Source organism: Falco punctatus, assembly GCF_963210335.1.
Source record: "Falco punctatus genome assembly, chromosome: 3".
NCBI classification, from domain to species: Eukaryota; Metazoa; Chordata; class Aves; order Falconiformes; family Falconidae; genus Falco; species Falco punctatus.
This window is the reverse complement of record NC_137582.1, coordinates 51872897-51890902: the sequence shown is the minus strand read 5'-3', so window position 1 is coordinate 51890902 and position 18006 is coordinate 51872897. Positions and strand designations below refer to the sequence as shown.

The 18006-nt window shown below is 39.1% G+C and overlaps 1 protein-coding gene across 6 annotated transcripts in view; it reads right to left on the bottom strand.

The window, feature by feature from the left end:
- Positions 1–18006, bottom strand: part of NOL4 (nucleolar protein 4) — a 201908-nt gene that overhangs the window by 90325 nt on the left and 93577 nt on the right. The window contains exon 1 of one of the 6 annotated variants that reach the window (XM_080381529.1): positions 15066–15179. The exons of the other annotated variants lie outside the window; for them this stretch is intronic. The gene's annotated coding sequence lies outside the window, so the exon portion shown is untranslated. Of the gene's footprint in view, positions 1–15065; positions 15180–18006 lie in introns of those variants that run through there. 6 annotated transcript variants of the gene reach the window in all.

Here is an 18006-nt window from a genome sequence, read left to right as displayed (position 1 = left end):
GAGCACTCTGATTTAGAGTAGAAAACCAGATTTTAATTTATAGAATTGTGTTCTCCTACCAAGTAATGCCTAGGTTTATGAATGGGCAAACAACATACACTGTTAGGATTCAAGATTCTTCTGTTACAGGTTAAAATACAGTTCTTCCACCCAGAGAGAACTCTTCAGACCAGATATGTCAAATGCTCAACACCATTCTCAGTAAGAGTGTTTTTTCAAAGGAAAGCAAGTTGAAGTATGCAGCAAATCTGGATGGAATAACAAGTCCTTCAAACACCATTTTTTCTGAGAGCACAAATTTAAGATCTGAACTCTGATTTAAGTGTCATTGAAGTACTGTGAATCTCAAACCTGGGTACATATATATAAATCTCACTTGTCTCCTTGAGAGAAAAATTTCCAGATGTTTTAAAGGATCTCTTGCACTACTCTTAGCAATCAATTTCATACTATAAATCAAACAGACTTTTCATATTCCTTGCTGGAAAGTTGGGAAGAAGTCAACAAGCCATTCTACATAAAGACAGATCTCTCAATAAATCCTTTCCCTCTCTCAAATTAATTCCCAGGCGGGAATTCAATTAATACTTAAGAGTATGCTTAAATAGTTTATATAGCTGAGATTTCAGCTACCTGAAACTTACTGCATATTTTAGTAGTCAGCAATCCATAGTGTTGGCCTTCAGCAATAACAACAGTAGTGTGGCACACTCCTGCAACCACACAGCCACACGGAAGCTCAGATCTGCTGAGAAGACAACATGGTGATGGGTCAGGGAGCTAAGGAATCCTCTCACCAACACTAAGCATGAAGCAAGAGCCCCGTGACACCAAAGCAGCTCTAACACAGCTCCTCTTTTTTGCCATGAAACAAGGCAGATAGCCTACTTTAACTAGAATTTAGAAGAAAAAAAAATGTGGGAAAGGCAATTAACCTCATAGCACCTTTGGCTCTTTTGAGATATTCTGACTACATGAGGGCATTCGACAAGTCAAAACCATTCCTGGTGATAATGAGTCCAATTAATCACACTAAGTAAACTAGGCGATCATTGGGGCCACTTCCTGCTTTATGAAGCAGAGAGGGCCACATACGCAGCCCAAACAGACACTGATGCCTGCAGACTCCAAAGTAGTATGCACCCAGGTTAAATGAACACTTTGAGTGGGTTACCTGTCAACACAGCATCTCTGAGAGCAGCAGTTACTGTAAGGTGGGTAACTGCACTTTCTAAAAGGAGGAGATGGGATGTGAATGAGCTGAGTGGGATGAGTGAGACCGAAGTTTCCGGCTGTGGAAGTGCAGACTGTCATAAAAACCACTCTTAAAGATTGTCTACCAAAGTCCTGTACGATGAAGGTTGCTTTAATCTCTTTGGGCTGGATATCACCAGCCCAGACCTTGCAAAACACTGCCTTACACCCTTAGGATTCTGTTTCATTTGAACAGGATCACTTGCAAAAGACAGCACTGCAGACCAAAGACTGATAGACTCCAGACACTTTAGTTACTGTGCTGTTCTTTTTTAACCTTTGGCTTCAGTCATGCAAGTGTTTTATCTTTTCTATGTTAAAACACAACTTTAATGAAAATAATATTTGCTACATAAGCAAACATTTAAAACTAAGTTACATTCCTTCTGTAACTCCACAAACCCAAGGAATGCTAGCAAACCTTCCTAACAGGAACTATTGAAAAAAATGCTCTACTGGCAGCAACTGACGGCAGGCAGTTTTGGGAGAGGAACACCATGCATCAGACAAAAAGTGGTGCAGGGTGCTGACTCACAGAAAATTCTGTAGTATGAAATAATTATAGAGACTTTCTAAATTAACTGATAAAAAGGCGAGGTCACACTTCACTCCCACCATTTTTCACAAGGACTGTTTAATACCAATTTGTCACAGTTATGTATTCGGTTATGCTTCATTTACATCACAAGTCATGTTTCAAGCACAAGTTCAATAGATAACTTAAAAGTCAGCCAAAATCAACTATTTCTATTCATCTTCTCTATTTCCTTTCATATTATGATAAAGGGAAGAGGTTCTACTAATGTAGGTATAAAGGTGATTTCGCACCCTCTATTACTTGTCTTTTTGTAAAGCATTGGAATGGCCATAGTTGGTCAGATCAAAAATCTGTTTAGTCCAATATCCTATCTCCAGCAGTGGCTATTAGGAGATGTTTAGGGAAGACAATAAGGCAAGCAGATACAATTCTTCCTTCTATGGCTTGCTGAGCCCTTAATAATTTTCAGCTCAAGGTCTTTCTGAGTTGGATTTGGTTTCCAGTAACCTACTGATACTCAACAGATTTCCATGCAAATATCCAGTCTCTCTTTGTACTATGTAAATCTCAAGCACCCTTCTCTGCTCCTCCAAAAAGTTACTGCCACTATTTCTGTTTCCACTAAAATGTCAGTGCTGTGTCAAAGAAACAAGGCAGGAATTAAGAGGCTGGCAAGAAGCTTTCTAGAATACAGAGTGAGGTGATGTGCACAGAGTTCAGTGCCTTCATTCGCAGTGAGACTGCACATGCTCCACTACAATAACATGTGTTAATCGTCCTCTTCAGCTAACCTCACCAACATCAACAATTTTATGTTTTTCTTTGGATAGCTTTCCTGATGTGGTTGGCTTCTGTGAATTCACCTATGGAACTCACTACATGGACATTTGAACCTGGAATGTCCATTAGTTTCAGTGTGATGCCAATCAATGAGTCCCTCACTGGTGTCTTCAGTGATGGAGCAGTAAGTCAGGAGCTACTTCATATCATCACTCACTGCATGCATTTATGAAAAGAAAAAGGAACAAAAGCAAACTACAAAACTAATCCTTAGTATTGTCAACAACAGTACAGTAAATTTGATATACACATGCACATACACAGTGGAATCGGCATTAGCCAGGCTGTAAATCTTATTTCATTATTAAACAACTGCCCCAGTAATTCACAGTTTTTCCATGGGTAAATGTCTCTTCTTGTTGGTGGCACAAAACAGGCAGATATGTTATTAATTATAACATTTAATAACAGAAGAGTGAGCAACTGCCACTCCATCAGCAACTATCAGAGAAATAATAGTACTCTCCTGTTAGTCACAGTTTTCTAGAAGGGCTCATTTATAAAGATTCATGAGTGACTGCATGCTTACTTTGCCTGCAGAGCTACTGTCCCTGCATATACACAAAGAGATGAAGCAGAATGGCTACTAGGAGACTACTGCACATGTAAATAACCAATTAAATAGCTCACTGGGTGCATACTATTTTTATTATCACAATGCATCTAGTTTGTACTTGTGCTTTGGCATTTCTACTTCAAAAGACAGCCCTCATTGCCCCTTGGGAGAAAAATCTCTGGTTTTCCCTTTACTCAGGAGAAACCTCTAGGGCACCTTTTGTGACAAAGGCTCTGTCAAGCAGTTCTTAATACAGAAAACCTGCAATTCTTCTAAAAGTTTTCATGCTGCGTATAGGATCATACTGGACAGCCAAGATATCTGGGATTGAGAATGTGGCTTAGAGCTCCATCTCTGGACAAGCATTGCAGGAACAAGTCCTCAGCCCGATATCATATGAATGATGCCAGATATATTGCCTTATGACTCATCCCAAACAAGACTTTAAACAGAGCAGTTTATAGATATGAAGCTAGGAACTGAGGAAGACTGGGAGACAAGCAGGTAAGCAGGGCTCAGGACAGACTAACTCTGACTTTTGAGATTCACTAAAATTCCAACCGTGTACAGAACATACCAGTGACAAGGATATTTGAGACTGCAACATGTTAAGAAGGAGAAAGATAAAGCCTTTTCTTTAACATAAAAAGAGGTAACCTAGGAGATATCTTACCCTCTTCTCTTCCCTGCCCAGCATGGAAGAGGCTTATGCTGCTCTAGCGAAAGGCTGCTGTGGGCAGCAGGAGCTGCCACCGTTCCCGGCAGCAAGAAGTATCTGGTGCAGTGCCAGCAACAGACAAAAGAGTAACACATAGGTGCATGTTTGGTGCCTAAAAATCAATCCAAATGGGGCTGAAAGGAATTACATTAAACATATCTACCACTTGGACCTAGTGCATGTGTGTGATGATGCATTTTACTTAATTAGGATGTAACCAGAAGACAAAAGCAAAGAGGAAAGATCAAGTTGGAGTCAGTAGAGGAAATACTCTGCAGACTGGATGCCCCAAACACTGTCATTTTAAATAAAGCCCTTTAAAAGTCTAAAATTTAGCCTACCAGCTTTAGTGTGTTGAGTGGGTTCACAGAGTGATATCAGTCTGTACTTTCTTCTGGAGGGGTGAAGCCCTGAGCACAAGCAAGATAAATGATCGCTTGACAGCTCTGCACCCCCTCAGCAAACTGCTGCCTGCTCTTCCATAAAAGCAGCAAGGCTATAGAAAGGCTCGTTACATCCACTCCATCAGTAAAACTGGGAGAGAAACGGGCAAGTCTTAAGAGCAAACAGAAATGGCTGCTTTGAGCTTCACACATTCTTAGCAACATTTAACCCAAAATCTGACTTGGGCTCCCAAACTTTACAGTACAAACTGCTGAATTTGCCTGTCTGCTATATACCTAGCAGAAAACTGAGCAGAAATTTCCTCTTTAAATATGAAAAAAATCATACACCTGTTAATATTTTGCCTACCACTAGAAGACTACAACGAAGCAGAAATAAGAAAAAAATCTTACGTACCCAACAAAAGAACAGAAGAGCATTGAGAAAAGTTATCTATATATGCCCAAATGTAGGAAAACCAAGAGTTCTGCAGTTCAACAAACACTGCTATTATATTTTAAGTTTCATTTTTGAACCATTCTGAAGACTTGCAAGCATTTTTTTACTTTACTTGTAATATATTTACATGTACATATGTAATTATATATATTTGTAATGTAGAAGCAGTCTCCGTAGCTATAACGTTGCTATTTAGGTGCATAAAACAAAGAGTAGCTACGTTAAAAATGCCCTGTCAGCCCAGTATTTTGGGTACCTCTAAAATAATGAAAATAGTTTGAGTTGACTGCATAACTTCCAGTAATAACATTTCTACAAATAGTTCAGATTCATTAGACCCTGCATGATCAGGTTTGTACCTCTAGAGTTCAGGATTTAAAAATGGCAATGCATTTTTTAAAAAAATATTTTTACACAGAGAAGTAGAGTTTAAAGAATTGAATCAAGTAAATTAAAACCATTTTATTGTTGTTTACAATTGCATACTAAAAGCTAGGACATGAAAAATGCTTCATAACGAGAAGTGAAAGCATTTCTTACCATGTTCATAATTTTTTCTAGTTTTCATTTGATAATGTTAGTAAAATCAACTGGCTTTTACAAAAGATTTGGTCTTCACTCTAGAATAATTCTGTCACATCCTTTCCAAGCACTTCTCTCCAGTCACACTAACATACATGCTTTCAGAAAAATTTCGTAAGTCAGCAGAGTAAAATAAGTACCTCTGATATTCAAATACTGAAATTCAGTTTAAAAGTAGGTAATAAATATGTAATTGGGAAAAACTAGAAGAAAAGTATGTGACTGTGAAGAAGGAAATTACATCCTTTGTACTTCATCACAGTTCTGGCATTATCGACAGTGAACTAAAACTTCCTTGATATATTAGGGAATTGGTGAACCTGAGAAGTCAGAACACTAAACATCCAAGTTTAAGACTCCATTAGGGTTGCCATTTCCTTATTTAATGACTGCGATGTAATTTACATTTTTGTTGAGACAGAGTGTCAGTGAGTCAAGTGTAATCATTTTGTTACAGCTAAACTGTAAGTTTAGAAATTTGATGAATTCCAGAGCTTAGAAAGCTGCTGTTACAAACTTGAGCAAATAAGTATGTTTGAGTGATATAAATTATATGTCCCTTTTCAATTCAGTTTGCTTTTTATTGTATCACTTTAAAATGCTTATGGATGCCCATGGCAGCATGTACATTACTGTCTCCTGATTTGAGTATGCCTTTGGTAACTGCAGTAAGTGGCCTCCTCACTGCTTGAGTGAAAACAGTATTCTGGTCACACGGGGCAACACTTGATAACAAACCTGATGGCCTTTCTCCATCCAGCAAGCAATCATTTTAAAATGTTACGTTCCATTGTGTTTTCCTAATATTATTTTTCACTGTACCAAGTGAAAGTTAAAAATATTCAGCATCTACAAAGCTAAACACCAGCCCAAACACCAGAATGCAAAAGCTGACAACAGACATCAGTGCTAAGGAAGCTTTACCTGAACACAAAATATTGCTACTGAGGTAAAGAACATAAGCATATTGCAAGTCTCCCTAGCTTGTTGATTACAACTACAGCATCAAACAAAAGGGGGGGGGGGGGGGGGGCGGGGATAAACAGTGCTGATGATTGGCCTCCCTTCATCAGTCTGAAAAATCTGTCTGCATAGTAAATGCCAAAACTGCCATGAAAGATGCACTGGCATTATCATATGCATGGCACTAGAATAGTCTTGGAAGTTTACAGTAGTTTTTGGGGTTTTTTTCCTACCAGGAAATCACAAGGTCCAGGACAGCAGAATCCCAAATCATGTAATATATCTTGGGTTGAAAAATGGCAAATTCACAAACTCTGTCCACAAACATCCATGATTTTAGGTCTCTGCCACCAATTGTGTGATATCAAGCAGAAGACAGCAGACTTCCCATGAGGTTTTAATACTACAACAAGGTCTCTTCTGCCTTCATTAAATTCACCACTTTTAAAACCCAACCACCTCATAACACTACAGAGAGACATGTTGACTCCCCATTTGACTGGCAAAATCAAAACATGCTTTCCTTTTCAGAAATTACTTTTGGCAAAAATAAAACATGCTCTTTCCTTTTCAGAAATTATTTTAAGCACAGACATCAAAGTCAATACATTCTTTTACAATTCCCAAAATATAGCTGAGCATTTGTCTAAAAATGGACTAGAATAAGAGGTATCTGAAGACAAAAATAAATGATTTTGCTAGATGGTCTGTCAGCGCATTATCTCTTGCAAACCAAGTTAACTATGGTTCAATGTCCACAAACTTCGCAAAGCCCAAAGTACCTTATAGACAGTTCTGGCACATCCACTGCTATTCCTCACTGCGCACTTGAAACCTTCACTGCCAAGCCACCTGACTAAGTAATGCTTCTCTTGTTTCGAACTTTCTCTCCCACTGCAATGCAGCAATCTGCGCTTGGCGGGGAGCAGAGCAAATATGAGAGGGTGCATTGAACAAAAGTGTAAATGAAAAATGGGAAAAGTTGAAAACTATTTATGCTTGAAAACATTTGCATGAAGACCATCATTTTACAGTTCCTTTCTGAGACGCTAATGCCAACAGAAACACTATGGCTTCTCGGTCATAATACTATTTTAGTAACTTTCAAAAACTTTCTTCTCATTAAAGGCAGTCGGTTTGCCCTTGCTGAAACATCACTGAGAGGCAGCCCCAAAACCAGACTACTCAACAAGGCCAGAAAGTAGAGCAAACGGAATACCACCTTTCAGAGAGAATCCATGAACTGCTTTGCAGTTCTTCGCAGACTGGAGAGATTTCTCAAGAAAGAAAATAACTAGTTCATGTTTCTAATTCACTTAAGGGCTTTTGGTAGCCCAGCAGGATTCAGCAATGGGACAGTCCACACACAGAGTGTTTGCAGCACGTGTTTTTCCCGGGCTTTACAGTATTGCTGAGGTACCATTACTGATGAAAATTAAGAATGTTTTAATCACAGCAAATCAGTCCTATTCTCACTAAAATTCTGACAATTTATGTACCGATTGTTGTTAAAGGTCAGAGCACTAGAAAAGGAAAGAATAAAACCATACCAGAGTCCAACTGCAATACCTGCTTGGTCTTCTTATAATATGGGATTGGCTGAGAATGAAGGGGGGGCATAAAATTGTGAGAAATTACTATTTGCTGAGCTGCCCCAACAGAACTCGGTGTGGAAACCAGCAGGCTACTCCTGGTAAACAAAGTATCCTGCCCACAGATGATATTCTCAGTTACAAAGCTAGCTAGGGGAGGAAGGGGCAACCTAGAGCGAGAGCACTTAACAGGAATGCTTGTTGTTATTTTAAATAACAAAGTAAAGGACAATGACATTGCAAAATCTGCTGTGTAATTTCTTTCCCCTTTAAAATCCATAAACAACATTATTTGCCCCACGATACACTTTGTATTTTGAAGGGATCATCGTTGCATAGCTACTTTAATCTAACTGAAATGCACACTGGAAACAGAAACAGCTGTATGACAAACAGCTGTATGACAAACCTGTTCCCAAGCTTTCAGAAAAGTTAGAAAATATAGAGTATTTGCAAAAAACAATGAAGAGAATGAGCAACAGTTGCTGATAGTCTTTCTCCTGCATAAATAAACTTTAAATGGCTATCAAAACAACAGAATCCTAGGAAGTTTTTTCAAATCCCAGATCATTGCTTTGCAATTCTTATCATTACCTTCATTAACTGATCACCTTTCTTCCTAAATGACAATTATATACCAATTCTGAAGTGTTTTCCAGTTTTCCAGAAGCTTGATTTTTTTAGAAGCAGAACACAGATCTGAAGATGGGTTTGAGAATAAAATAAGCTTATTAGTTCTGAGTTGTTACCGTTGGATCAAGTGGAAAAGTTATGCATGCTGCAAAGGGAAACACATGGTATCAACCTGAACATGAATAGAATGTCATTTATAATAACTATTACGATCTTGGTGGGCTGTTATCTTTTATATCCAGTATAAAAGCAAACAATCATACCAATACTCAACAGCATGAAATGCCTAGTGTGTCCTCCTTCATAGAACACCAGCAGATTTTTCCTTTTCTGCAATTACAAGTAACTGCCACCAGAATAAATAATACAATCAATGCAATAACAGAAAAATAACCTCATGGTAAGATGGCAAAGGTAAACACACTACATTCAAATCTATTAATTGCACTTCCAACACAAATTTGGGTGGAAAAGTTTGTTGTTGATGGCACCTAGAGATGTTCTAGGTATGACAGTTTCCTTATTCTGCATATAGGAAACCACAGAAACTTCAGAGCTAGGTATTTTATTGGTCCAAAAATCACAAAATAATCTGGGCAAAGCATAATTTTACTACCCCTGATTAAGCGAGTGTGACAGGCTCCAATAGACAGAAAACACTGACACAAACCGACTGATCATACTATGTATGTCAGTTCAGGTACTTAAAGACATTTTGGCTGTCTAGCCAAATAAATGGTTACCATCTTTGATTCTCCAACACATGAACAAACACATTTTGGAGGACTCAAAAGACAGTCTTTCTAAAAGAAAAACCCTCTCTTTATTAACCTCTGAAGCATTTAGAAGGTAGTCTAAGGATATCATCTTCCTCTTTAGAAGGTTTGTAATACCTCAAAGATAATCTTGGCATTCCCCTTTATGCAAAGAGATACAGTTTTTCAAGTTCCTGATCCTGTCTCCCCAATGCTAGCTGAAGTCCCAGAACAGTGGGATACGGACTCAGTGCCTCTTTCCTGTTGCATGCACATTACCAGCAGAGTGAAGAAGAGAAAAATACAGTTACCAATGATGCAGAAAATACCTAAATTCATTTAAGTCACTGCACTACTTGATTCAGATCAGAGGTCTGAACCTACATCTCTCAAACCCAGGAAAAACGTTCTGTGAGGCTTTTGGACTTTTGGTCCAAAATCTTTCAGGCTGAACTTGTGAAGCCTTTGAAGATTAAAGTTTTGTCAGAACTGCTTTCATTTCAACATTATCCTCTGTTTAAGAACACCTGAGACAGCTCTAATTTGGAACATCTCCAACAAATGGCAAAAGACAAATGTGGTGAAAATCACTGGTATGGAGTCCCTTTTATGTGAATGTCATCACTGGATTCTCAAGCAGTCTGTTTTCCCAGAACACATTTCTTTTTAACTTCAGCACTGAAATGCGCAGTTTCGTACACTATGAGTCCCTGCCAAACTCAACACCACAGCTGCTGCTGCAGGCAATTAAGATAAAATGGTGTAGAGTAGAGGGAGCATAGGCTGAGCTTTTGTATTGGAAATGGACTTAGGCAGCACATTTGCAGACAGTAAAAGGACCAGTACTGTTAATGCAATTTCTTCATCATGTGGTAACCACAATATGAGCCATTAAAAATAATCTTCAGTAGTTTATGCAGTAGCAAAGAGCAGAATGGAAGGACATTAGTGAGTATCATGGCACTCTTCCATCGGACTTGAATATCCAAAACACAGTTTTGATCAGACCCCATCTGGTTTGCTGCTGGCTGAAAGCATTCACAAATTACGGGTGCAAACAGGATTGCTGCTGTTGCCATCAACCCACACATACAGTAGCTGTCTTCTCCTCTGCATGTTTCAGAAAACAATTTCAACCACAATGATTAAAGAAATGACAGTCGAAATGACTGATTATCCACCTAAAGTCAGACCATTAAAGGGGTCCACAACAGGATACAATAACTAATCTATTGTCAAGGATAAATATGCAATGAGAAATTAAAATGCACTACATATGAAAAGATTGATCACTCAAATCTTGAGCTCATATTCATTCTCTTATCCCCTGTAAAACTCCAGGTGGACTCTTCTGGCAACAGAATGATGGAAACGCTGGGTTCCACGGCATAATTTTCTACTGCCATTGTAATTTTGATATTTGGAATCTAAAATAAACCTCAGCATTGCCCTAGAGGATGCATTTACACCCCTCATGCTTCTTGTAGCCATCTGCTGCCAGTGCCTCACAAATGACCTCTGGAGAAGACTAAAAAATTCAGTTTGCTATGGCTAACAGCATACAAAACTACAATAATGGAGCTGCAACAAGAACAATTCCATTCCTTTTAGTATTAGGGCCATCCACCAGGCAGCACGTAGTATCTCAGCTACAACTACAAACAGAAAATTTGCCCAGGAAGTCTTAGTTTCTCTCCCTTTGTATTTGGCCTGGCTAAAAATTAACATTGCTGGTTTGCTTAGCTCTTCAACTAGTATAAAGAACTTACTATGCAGAAAGCCATAAAGCCAGCAGCACAGCACTGAGAAAGCTCTTGTTAATTAACTGCTATAAGGCTGGCCAGACAAACATCATACACAGAGCTGAAATCTACCTTTGGATGCATATGGTCGTAATCTCACTAGAGTCAACAGGAGCCAGTGTGTGCAGTGTGGGAAATAATTTAGTCCATTAAATTCATGCGATTTACATACAATTAGTTGCTTCAGAATCTTACTTTTGAGTAGAAAAAGAAGATAAAGGAGGTTTAAAGTGATCAAAATATTCCCATGTGGCTGGCTATTACTGTTTCAAATTAAGGCAAACTGTCAACACAAAAGATATTTTTTAAATCCTTGCAGATTTGTTTAAACAAAAGAAAAATACAAGTAATAATCAAAATATTTGAGCTTCTGTTTAAAGACAAACAAAATCACAATAGGTTTAAACTTCCTGCTTCAACTGAAGATACATTTCTGTCATTGAGGGCCACTTCTGGTACCTTCAAATTGGCCATTTACAGTCTCTTTGGAAACTTGACATACATACACATTCGTTTTAAAGGAATTAAAGAGGCAGAGATGCCTCAGGAAACAAAATGCTTTGCAACCAAGAAAAAATATCATCACTATTACTGTTTTCTTACTAAAAAGTCAAGGGTAAATCTCTGATATGGAGAGACACATACATTGTGTGTAAAGTTTGTACATAGTATAAACTTGTGCTTTCTTTTTTTTGATTTAATGAGAATACCAGCAGAAAGATCCCTGCTGGGACAGAATAGAGTTTGTGATTTTATCATATCTGTGGATGTTAAAAGCCAGCCAGGTTCTGTGAGGCACAGCGTATCACCCGGGAAGTGCTGAACATCTTACCTATTTTTCCCTGAATGAATATCTTAGTGAAAGAGGGACAAATTGTTAGTCATGAATTCCAAATGGAGGTTGTAGGCAGAAGCTGTGCTGTACAAATTTTGGGGGTTATTTTTGCAATGGTGAGAAATTTTTCAAGGAAAGAGAGTGACACACTATTAATACTTTTCAGATTGGTGTTACAATTTAAAACCTTGATCTGTTGAATCAGTACATACATTAAATCATCCTAATTACTTTTATACATGGAAAAGACACATCAGAGAGCGCTACATTAGCCAGTTCAACATCTAGTCAGCAGACAGCCTGAACACTAGGACACAGTGGCACAGGGAGAAGGCAGTTCAAGAAGAGGGCAGTACCTGTAAGGAGCAGGAATGCGGGGCAGAAATGGAATGATGATAAAAGACTGGGCAGAGGAGTGACCCACTTCTGTGGAGAAGCCAACGTTCTCACAACAGGAGAGTGCTGTAAAGAAGCCCTCGCAGAACACGCTACATCTATTGTTTTTAAGAGTTTAGGAACTCTGAGTTTTTTGTATACATCAAGCAGAGTCATCTCTGCTTTTTAGTTTCTGAAAACTCAAGGAAATTAAATTTATTTAATCAAAACAGTTTATACAGAAACTCCCTCAAGTTTGGAGGCCTGGACTCCTCAGCGTGAGCAGTCTCTACCAGTCCTACCTGCCTGTGTGTGATACAGTCCCACTGCTCCAAGGAGCATTGACATCCCTTTCTTAGAAGAGAATGCAATGCAGGTTATGGATTTGGGTGCGTGCTTTGAACCTCACTGCACTTCCCTCACATGCAGTTAGTCCTGTTTAGAGTTGGTGCTTAAAGATGTCTAGAAATGCAGATAAGGAATTCAAGTCCCTTTGTGAAAACTCAGTCCTAATAAAACTTGGGCCAACTTCCTAAAACCACATATTTTGCAGCGGACAAAATAAGCAGAGACAATGTTTGCCCAACCAACATTATTCCACATACAAGTTAAATGCTGGAAGAAAAAAAAAAAGGGAAACAAATCATGACTTTGAGATAAAAAACTTCCTGGCTAGTTAGTTCAACAAAAGGACGCACAAGGTGGAAAATTTGTGCAGCTAACCATCTAAAATTTTTTAACAGATGTAAACAGCTACGTTAAAAAGCGTTACTCTAAAACACAGCCTCACAGAGGTAGTGACAATATACAATCAAACCTCTGAGAAATGTGTTATTTTATCACAGAAGGGACTTTTTAATCAGTGATTTAATTTGATGGATAACAAACAATAATTTCTTAAGTGTTCTTTCTAATGAAAAACATCTATTTGATGAATTTCCTTTTACCCTGATCCCCGCTTTACTTGGCATTTGTGTGGATTCCCTGTCACCCATATGTCTACCACAGATTCAAGGGCCAGCCTAAATAATGACTTAAAGCAGGGGTCCTCAAACTACGGCCTGCGGGCCGGATATGGCCCCCCAGGGCCCTCAATCCGGCCCCCGGTATTTACAGACACCCCCACCCCAACCCCCCCGCCGGGGGTTGGAGGGGAAACCAAGCAGCCGCAGGTGACTGCCTGCCACTGCATCCGCGCGCCGGCCCCCTAGTTAAAAAGTGTGAGGACCCCTGGCTTAAGGCTTCCATACCTTTTGTGTTTATTTCTATAGTCCTCCATATAATAGGTGTACGCTACGGCTACTTTTGTTTTCAACTACAAAGACGACAGGCATTGTCTTTGCTCTTACTATTTGGTAAACCAGCCAAAAATGAGGAAGTTTTCAGGCAAGACTGCTCTTACACTAACCAATCTGGAGCTTATGTGTGATTCTTTCTGAGCTGCCCTGGGAGGGAGGAGGAAAAGAAAAAAACAACTATCGCTTTACTACCTATTCCATGGACCCAGGTCACTGGAAAGGCAACACAGAGCTCTTTCATTGTATCAGTGAATCTGCCTTCCCTTTTTACTCTACAGACACACATAGAAATACAACATATGCTGTTTCTTTAAGCAGACTGAGTGTGTTTATTACGTTTTTTCGCAACAATAAACATTTTACATAGAAAAAAAAATACCTGTCCTTCAAGGTGAAAACAGGTCTTTGAATTCCTTGGTGTTATATTATCATGAATCACTAACGGGCCTCATTAAAACAAACACCCCATCTGTCTGCCTACGTATATGCATGTATGTATTGCAGAAACACACAAGCACACATACATTTTATACATGTAAAACACATATGCAAAATAGATCTAAGCTAGAGAATACTGCTATATATGAAATAACCATTAAATAATGATAAAGTTATTTTCTGATTAAAAACTCAACAGAAAAAGCATGCACACTAAAAATGTAAAAATACATAGGCTGAACATATAAACTCTGCTGAAAAAAATAAGTTTAGGAAAAGCTGACAGTAATAAAAAGCAGACAGTTAAAATCTTACTGTAAACAGTCTAGTTTAAAGCTGGGAGTCTTGAGCATCTATTAAAGTTAAATTCAGGACCATATCAAAGAAAGGCAGAGCATCAAAATAACCAGAAATGGAATAGCTAGAATAACCTCTGTTTACAGCAAGAAAACAAACACACATATCACACGCTGCATCATGTCACACACCACCTTAATTTAGCTACAGTAAAATGAGTTTTCCTCAAAGAAAAGCTTGTATTATGACTATACCTTTAAAAAGCTCATGTTTTCTCTGTTTGGGTTTTAATATGAAGAAAAAACAAGGTTGAATCAGGAGTTGTAAATTTTCATGCTTAATCTGATAGTTCAGCACTTTTGCAGTTGAGTTTGCAGCACACACAGATCGGTTTCCTCATGCTTTCCCACTTATTTTTCAGCACACAGGAATTCTTAAGCACGCCACACCGTGCATACACAATTTGTAAGGCATGCTCATCGTCACTTGTTCAGCTTTATGCACCAAAGGAGACATGCTTCAGGTTTCTAGGTGCACATCTCACAATGATGTTTTAAAATTTTATTACCTAGTTTCCAGGGAACTGAGGCTTTGAATCTATGTTTGAAATACCACCTGAACGGGTGAAACATATTGGTATTCCACACACAGCCTCCTGCTGTCATTCCACTGTTGGCATGGGACAGTCTTCACCAAGACTTAGAAAACCTCATTCAATATTCCTCTCTGGAGGATCTGACACTTACTGTGAATTCTGCTCTTCAACTTAAATACCAGTGTCTGTGGCAGGCCAATTCTATCATTGCAGATACAGCATCCCTCAGGCGAGGTCCAACCTTTCTCTTGCAGTGCACCCAGGGATTAGCTTGACTTCCCCTAAATTCTCTCCAGTGCACAGTACGAGCTAATCTTTCCTGTAGGAAGCAGGAGATGGGGTTGCCATGACAACAGAGCACATTCTAGCAGTGGGACCACTGAGATGAGCTGAAAAGACGACAGTGAAACATGCATTCAGTCTTCCTCCAGGGCTACGGGCTTCTTCCTCCAGGATTTAATTCCCCTGCAAGTTTACTGACAGGCTAGGAGGTTGATTAGCTATGTATTTTGCTACGGGGAGATTGCTAGTTAAGAATATGGTTGAGAGATCATAGCATTATTTAATGAAACTGCCATTCCTGTTTACGTTAAATTGCTGATTTTATAAGCAGCGTGGCTGCTTTTAAACCACTACTTGTTCAGACACATCAGTCCTACACTTAGTCCACGCTTAAATCTCACTAATATAGAAAGAAAGAAAGTCACTAGCTGAGTCCTGTGATTCAGCTTTGGTTTTCCAGCATATTAGGCACACAGTCTTTCTTTAATGACTTTACACTGGTACACGTACATGAACACAAAGAGCGCAGTATAACATCTGTGTTTGAAGCTCAAAGGTTTCTGCTGATGGGGGAGGGGATACCGAGAAAAGCAAATCACAGCAGCCATGTGTCTTATACAAACGACAAAACAGCCACAATGAGATTTGGGAGCCCTGTTCATCAGGCAAAAGAAAACTGAGTAATCCATACTGTAAATATCAGCTATTTACTGCCCCAGAATAATGTCTGGACCCTACGCTTTAAACATTTTTTTCTCAATGAGAATAATAGAAAGCTTTTATAGTTCCTGCATTTCAATTATTTACACATTTTTAATTGTTCAATCAAATTTTCATGCAAAGGGGTTTTCTTTGTGTTTTAATTTCTCTTACAAAACCACCCAGCATATTATTGTGTTAAATTCCTGGAGGCTGGAGCATGACTGTATCTTCTGTTATTTCAGACACAAGCATGTCCATCTCAGTGAGTCTTCACACTAAAGAAGTAGCAACTGAGAATGTAAGGCCAGTCTCTCATCATGTTTTTAGCTGTGCTTTTGCACAGAACAGATTCCTTCCTCCTTTGTGCCTTCACTCTTGAGCATGTAACATATGTGGCTACACACATAACACCTCATCGACAGGGAAGATACACCAGTCCCCTCGGTACCTGTACTGGCTTGACCTATCTGAGTCTAAAAGAGCTGCAGATGAATCAAATCTACATCATCTGAATCCATTTCTCTCTCTGGAAATTTTAAAAGAAAAGAACCTCCATGAGTGTCTGACACATGAACGAGAAAGAGCCCAGAGGCTGCATTTAGCCAGAACTCCTATGGGTAGGGAAGTGACGGGTGGGGAGGCAAACCAGTGGGCAGATGTATAACAGCTTTCCCTGTACAGCCAGTTATACAGGATATTTGGCAGATTAGTCCCAACTAACTTCATCTCAGCAAACCACATAAGGCCGGGAATAAGGTTTTGGTCGGAGACGAAAGGTGCCTTCTTGGGGAGGCACCTTGCTGCCTGCAGTGGGTAAGGAAATGGTTGGGAAGTCTGGGGGGATGGGGGCATCAGGGAGCCCAGATAAGGATGTCCAAATTATCATCAAATCACTGTTTTTTTCCCTGGTACTACACTAAATGGATTTACAGTGAGAACCCCCAGACAAAACCCACATGATTTCTTTTCCATGGCTGGGCAACACTGCGCTTCTGTAACCTGGCAAAGCATCTCAGTGTTACACACTTCTTGCAGTTTTACCTTCATTTGGATCTTAGCATGTGTCAGAAATACACATGCACAAAAGAGTACCCCTTAGAATCCCCTGGCTCTGACTCATCCTACAGCTCACTATGAAAATGAATTACACCACACAGTATAGCACCTGTATTTATTACCATCTAATTAGCGTTAGGTTTTGTTGGGGTTTTTTTCCTCCACTTTTCCACTCATGTTCTATGCAACTGGAGAAATGCCAAATCATGTAAGCGACATATGGTTTTGCTTTTGAAATCATCCAGCCAGAATCCCAAATACTGAAAAATCTTTGGCTAAATAATTTTCAGCTTGAGAGACAATATTTTACACCCTCAATTCCACTGGGAAACACTGATATTTGTAGGCATGCAAACTGGTTTTGAGGAAAAAGGGCATCTAATCAGATGTTGGATGTTACAGATTTTTCCTGTCGTATGCTGTCTCCTCACAACGTGAAAAGAACAGTTTACAGCAAGATTAATGCTGTGAAAATACCTAAACTACTATTATGGTTAATAAAAGTGAAGTTCTGTCTCTTTATTTCTTTCGCAAACTATGACTGTAGAAATCAGTAAATATTGCCCTTAGAATGCAAACATTCATCTCTTAATGCTTATGCGCAGGAACTTCCATTTAATAATACTGAATCTTGTGTTTCTGGAAGTTCAGTCTTCCAATCAAATGCAAGTAATATGTTCCTTTACTTGTCAGATAGGAAATGGATTGCCCTGCCAGCACCCTAAACAAGTAGCACCCAGTTACGAAAGTGGGTCAAATTAACTCTGACCATCTTCTTCCTATTTCTGGCTGAAACTTCTTGGGTTTTATTTCAGATGAATACCCAAATCACTCCCTCAGCAGGAACACACCCTCTCACACACATGTGGAGAAATGGAAGCAAAGTTCAGAGATCTCCTAGAACATCCAAGAAGAGCTCACAGGTATCCCTACTACATACATACATCCCTGGGTATACCCAGGGAAAGGCAACTGTTTTAATGAACCCAGGTGCAGCTTGCCAGAACAAGGAATAAGATAAAATGAAAGGTGATGACATATATTTAAGCTAT